The following is a 6,123-nucleotide window of genomic DNA, read 5'->3' on the forward strand; positions in this document are numbered from 1 at the left end:
GAAGGACCAAAATCTGGTATCTAGGTACAAGATATCTGGGTCTGATATTTAGTGTTAAAATAAAACACACAATTAAAGATCACAAACTTCATGACTCCACCAATATCTGTTCACTGCAGTACTGGCAATCAGCCAGTGTAGATCTGAATGATTTCAGTCATTGGAATGTACTGCATGCAGAGAATTTGAGCACAATTGTTCTTCTGAAGAAAAAAGGAATAAGTGCCAATTCAGCTCCTGAAGTACTTTCTAATCCTTTTCTAATTCTCAAATAATCCTGTGATTTAATCCCATGACTAGGGATGTTCTTTTAGGCTTGAAAGTATGAGGACCTGATTATTTTATTCCTAGATATGCTGTATGGTGTTTTTTTTTTTACACACATGGAGGTCACACATCACTGTCAGAGAAAACCTTGTATCTCAAAATGCTACAAGAGAAGACAAACATTAAGACTTTTAATGGAATTTAATCAAACATTCAGATTTTATTTATGTTGGGAAAAATAATGGGATAGCAATTCAGTTTGTGAATTGTTGCTAAAGTCATCTTACTTCAGGATATGGCTGGCTTGGGAATGAATGTCACACCTGTATAAGTTGTGAGGTGTTATCATGTGAGTGAGATTAAACACTGGACAATGTGCTCATGGCAAGGCAATGAACATGAACGGTCACGTTCAAGCCAGGCCTGATATTGGGTGCCAGATGGATGGGACTTTCCATTTCCAGAGCTGGGGGGGCAGTTAACACTCCTTGATGACACTCCGTGTCATGTGTTTACTTAGGGAAATATGTTGTAGAAGGCATTACCACCCTCATTGGACAGTGCAGTGGTTGGTTATGATCATGACTGATTCAAGATTTTTATTGTCACTTCACAGAGTACAGGTGTACATGTAAGTAAAAAAGTTGGGTCAGATTCCCACAATTGTGCAGAGAACAGTATTTACAAGTCATAGGTATTGCATATAAATAAATTAAGACTGAATATATATAATTATACAGTGTTATATAGATGTGCAGATATCTAGAGTGTGTGTGTGTGTGTGTGTGTGTGTGTGGAAGTGAGGAAATAGACCAAAAGGCAGACATCCCAAGTTGCAAAAGTTGATTTCAGGGAGGTTAGCACCATCAATCCCATCCAACCCCCCCGCACCCTCGTTCTGAATTCCGGGAGATTATATGTGACTCGCGGGCATCCGGGAGCCACTTCCGAAATGCGGGAGACTCCCGCAGCTCCAGGGAGACTTGGTTTGTCTGAATAGGTGACAGAATAACTATGAGTAAAGTTAAGGAACAGAATGAGTTGAGTAGGAAGTACATGGGGCAGAATGCTGTATGTAGGATAGTATGGGAAAGTCTGATAGGTGCAGTGTAAAGTAAAGTGCGGGGTTTGTATAGATGGCAGTGGGGTGGGTTGGGCAGAACAGAGTTCTAGATTTAGGACTATAATGAAGGAACCCTTGGTGGTGGTGTCTGGCTAGAAATGTCTATGCAAAGAGACAAACAAGTTACGTCTACATCCAATGACGCATTCAGTTCATATCCTGCAGGTCAGTGCAGAGTTCTTTAGCTTCCATTGGGAATGGCAAAAGTCATGGGACACGACACTGATTCCGATATGATATACAAACGTGTACACATGATGCACCTTCTCTGAAAAATGGTGAAAATGTGTTGAAAGCAATCAAATTCAGAGATTTAACACCAAACTTTAACTATGTACACAACCCAGTTATAGAACCGCTTGGCACTTTGCCATGAGTAGCCCCTTCCGCTGTCTATCTCTCCCAACCACACACAAAAGATTAATGAACCCGAAGCCTCGTTCATCATTCTTTTTATGTGCATACCTTTAACCAATGAAAACATAATCACTGGGCGACTGTTAACGATTTTCCGGAGGGAAAGACAGACCGTTGAGAGAAGAATGAGGAGAAGTGGAGGAGAAATATTTGGACAGGGGGTGGAAATGTGTGTATGTGTATGTGTGTGTGTGTGTGTGTGTGTATGGGGGTATCTGTGTGTGGATAGTGGCAGCACTTATGTTGTCTCCCCATCGTCCGTCTCACCTAAGAGGATATCGCCCTTAGGCTGGTAGATAAGAGCTGGCTGACACTGTAAAACATGCAAGTGCAGGTTCAGCCTATCAGTACAGAACTCACAATACTCAGAAATGTCATGCTGTTCCTATAGCTGCCTTTTGTTCCCCCTTTAGTTAAGGTTAGGATCTGGGTGGGTGAATGGGTTCTACACTGCCTGTCTAAAGCGTAAAAGCTTTATGCTCCTTTAGAATGTTTTAAAGAATAAATTGTTTTTTAAGTGATTTCACAAAATAAACCCTTTTCACACCTGAGGTCTGTTTACACCTGGCATGAACATGTTTTTAGTGATTGGATCATGTACAGATATCACTTTTCTGCATGACTAATGAGGTATAAGATGCCCCTAAGATAAATGATTAACAGAATAGGATCAGGTCACTTAAACCACTTACACTCTACAAATTGGTTTGTTGTTTTATTTAGATGCACTTATTGTTATATATTCAAGGTTAGTGGACTAAATCATTTTCTTATTTTTTTTATTTTTTTATTATTATTATTATTTTTTTTTACATTTTCTCCCCAATTTACACAGCCAATTACCCAACCCACTCATTAGGACTCCGCCTATCACTAGCAATGCCAACACACCAGGAGGGTGAACACATGCTTCCTCTGATACATGTGAAGTCAGCCACCGCTTCTTTTTGAGCTTCTGTTGATGCAGCATTGCTGAGCAGCCAGCGCGCTTGGAGGAAAGCGCAGCGACTCGGCTCCGGTACATCAGCTCATAGACGCCCTGTGCTGTGGACATCACCCTAGGAGTGATGTGGGGAGAGAGCGCCATCTACCCACCCAGAGGGAGCAGGGCCAATTTTGCTCCCTCTGACGCCGGCAGCTTGATGGCAAAGCTGCATGAGCTGGGGTTCGAACCTGCAGACTAAATAATTTTCAACCAATTTTCATGCACCAAGGCTCTTACATCAGTGTTGGTTCGTAAAATATATCCTTCCAATTGGCTTTAGGCAGGATATATTATATTTGCATATCTAGGGACTCATTTAAAGGGTATGTACGCACAAAAACAGAATGTGCATGCTGAAGCTGGGTGTCATGGCTGGACAGGACACGTCAAGATGCAGTTTAAGAACTTTATTAAAGAAGGGTTGGGCCCAGAGAGAGGTCAAAATTAGCAAGGTCAACACCAGTAAACAGCAGCAAAAGAGAGTAAACATCCCAATTAGTCAAAGGGTCATGGTTCAAAGCAAGCAATATCAGAGGGCAGGCAAAAATCAAGGTTGGTAAATACAAAACTAGGTCAAAAACGGAGAGCTAACACAGGCAATGGGATAAACGCTTTTGTACATGAAAAAGCCAACAATACTTGGACTATAAGCAGACACAATATTGATAGAAAATGCATGAAAGGTGAAAATGTAATGGAAGGTGACAGGTGTGAACAGACCCTTATCCTACTGAGACTCAGACTTTTGCTTGGTGTGCTTTTTAATATAAATTTGGAATTAGAACCTAAAAAGTATAAAAGCTTAACTTTGTCTTTGTAAAAAAAAAAATGAAAAAAAGTTTATTTTTAACATTTAAAAATGGACCCAATTGTTCAAAAACTTAATTGTAGCTTTCTACAGTCAGTAAATTAACTAGTTTTAAACATAAAATTGCATCACAATTCCTAAAAGTATAGAAAGAGAATTTAGTTAAACAAATAAGAAAAAGGATTATAACTGGTCATTTATTTTTTGAGGAAAATGATCTAATATTAAATATTTGTGAGTGGAGGATTTTAGCTCATTCCTCCTTACAGAACAGCTTCAACTTTGGGATGTTGTTTGGTTTCCTCACATTACCGGCTTGTTTCTGGTCCTTCCACAACATTTCTTTTGGGTTAGGGTAAGGACTTTGATTTGGCTGCTCCAAAACATTAACCTTATTTTTTTTTAAACTGTTGTTTGGCAGAATGACTTTTGTGTGTTTAGGGTCGATGTCCTGACTTTTTCCTTTAAAATTCTCTGATATTATTCAGCATTCATTGTTTCATCAATGAAGGCATGCCGTTCTGGACCCAATGCAGCAAATGGGCCCAAACCATGATACTACCACCACCATGTTTCACAGAGCTAATGGTTTTATACTGGAATGTAGGGTTTCCTTGCTCCACACATAATGCTTTTCATTTAAACCAAAAAATTTCACTTAAAAAACTTTTTTTTTTAAGAATGTACCTCAACATTATACTGTACTTCAGCTTTTCTAGTGGTTCAGTAACTCTGGAAGAGTTGGTCATGTTGAATGAAGACCAGCTGGACTGAGGTCTTTGCTGAAAAGTGAGAAAGAGAAGTTTTTTTTTTCTCCAGTGTTGTTGTAGTAAGGAGAAAACTATGCTTTTCCAGCCAGTTTCAGTCATTCTGTTTGGGTGGCTCACACACCAACCCAAACACACACACACACTCTTTGGCACAAAAGATAAAGGAAAACATCTCGTCCTCATCTTCTCCTCTCCACGCTCCTTCTCTTCCATGCGTCTTGCCTGTCAGTAGAAAAGGTTGTTGGGTGAGGTCATTGTTCTAAAAGGGGATTTGACATCAGCGAGCTGACTGGAAGTCACCCTTTTTTGTCTGTACTTTTCGTGCGTCTCTCTCTTTTCTCTTTTTCGTGGCTTTGTAGTGGTTGCTGTGTGGAGGCCATGCATTCCTGCAAAGCTACTAGGCCAGAGATGTGCATAATGCTGCAGCCAAGAATACCCTGAAGATGGATGGGAGTGGTGTGTGTGTGTGTGTGTGTGTTTTACTTTTAAGGTCAAAATTGCTCTGACTTTCAAAGTGGATGTTTTTTTCTTTTTCTTTTAAAGAGCAAAATAGTTTGTATTGTATACGTGGATGCACACAAAATAAAAATAGAATTGTTCACAAAGCTGTATAAGAGTATTAAAATCACTGTGTGATTTGTAATTAGGAAATAGTTCTAATAGTAGATAAGGAGTATTGAGGATCAAAACTGACAAAATAAAAAAAATAAATAAAAACGTATGTAAATCACTCAGTAAAAGTAATATGGTGATTAAAACAGTTAAGAATAATTATAATTAATATAAAAATAAATACATATACATAAATAAATATCTTAATTTATTTATGGGTTTCTTTATTAACATTGTTTAATTTTTCTTTTGATTTATTTGTTAATTTATTTAGATAACTATTTATTTCTGCATTTCATTTATTTCCGGATTTATTTATTTCTGCATTTATTTATTTCTGCATTTCATTTATTTCCGGATTTATTTATTTCTGCATTTATTTATTTCTGCATTTCATTTATTTCCGAATTTATTTATTTCTGCATTTACTTATTTCCAGATTTATTTATTTCTGTTTTTTCTTGTCCTTATGTGATAATAAAAGGGCTGTCCAACAATGATGTCACAGTGTTTTAGCATTCCTATTGGTTGATCGATGTCAGATATCATAGATTGATTGTATATGTTTTGCTCTTTTGGTGGTAACCTTGGTAACGAGGAAGATTATTTAATAAAGATCACTTAGATCGTAATACAATTCTTTGAGGTCCTCAAAGAGCTCCTCTCTCTTTGGTCTTGATTGCTAAGCTGAAGATAAAAGAACACGCCCCTTCATTATCATATAGGGACAAGAAAAAACAGAAATAAATAAATTGGGAAATAAATGAATGATGAAATAAATACATTTGGAAATAAATGAATGCAAAAATAAATAAATCGTGAAATAAATGAATGCAGAAATAAATAAATTGGGAAATAAATGAATGCAAAAATAAATAATTCAGGAAATAAATAAACAAATCAAAAGAAAAAAAAACAAATAAATTAAGATCTATATTTTTATGCATATGTATTTATTTTTATGTTAATTATAATTATTCTTTACCGTTTTAATTACCATATAACTTTTATTGAGTGAATTACTTTCGTTTTCATTTATTTATTTTTAATTTTGGCAGTTTTGCCATAAAGGAGAACCCAGTTGAAATTATTACTTGGTCTCTCATAAAGACACATTTTGACTTTGGGATGGTCCATCCCA

The sequence above is a fragment of the Astyanax mexicanus genome, chromosome 2, assembly GCF_023375975.1.
Source record: "Astyanax mexicanus isolate ESR-SI-001 chromosome 2, AstMex3_surface, whole genome shotgun sequence".
NCBI classification, from domain to species: domain Eukaryota; kingdom Metazoa; phylum Chordata; class Actinopteri; order Characiformes; family Acestrorhamphidae; genus Astyanax; species Astyanax mexicanus.